Below are 230 nucleotides of genomic sequence, written 5' to 3'. Positions count from 1 at the left end.
AACACGGCACATATTAAGTAGTCAAAAGTTCCTGCTTTTTCTACCCTGCTTTCGCCTGCTTCCCTATAGATCGCGACTGCCAGCGCTCCAAACGGCAGCGGAGACACCCAAAGACAGTGGTAACTAAGAGACCGTAAACCGAACAGCACTCGCTAAAGAGAAAAGTAGCAAGGGTGTTTTGACGCGAATAAATAGAGACAGAGAATGTTGGTGCATGTACAGTAGCTCCA

This window comes from Penaeus monodon, chromosome 20 (assembly GCF_015228065.2).
Source record: "Penaeus monodon isolate SGIC_2016 chromosome 20, NSTDA_Pmon_1, whole genome shotgun sequence".
NCBI lineage: Eukaryota > Metazoa > Arthropoda > Malacostraca > Decapoda > Penaeidae > Penaeus > Penaeus monodon.
The sequence above is the reverse complement of the archived record's forward strand: the minus strand, read 5'-3'. Positions refer to the sequence as shown.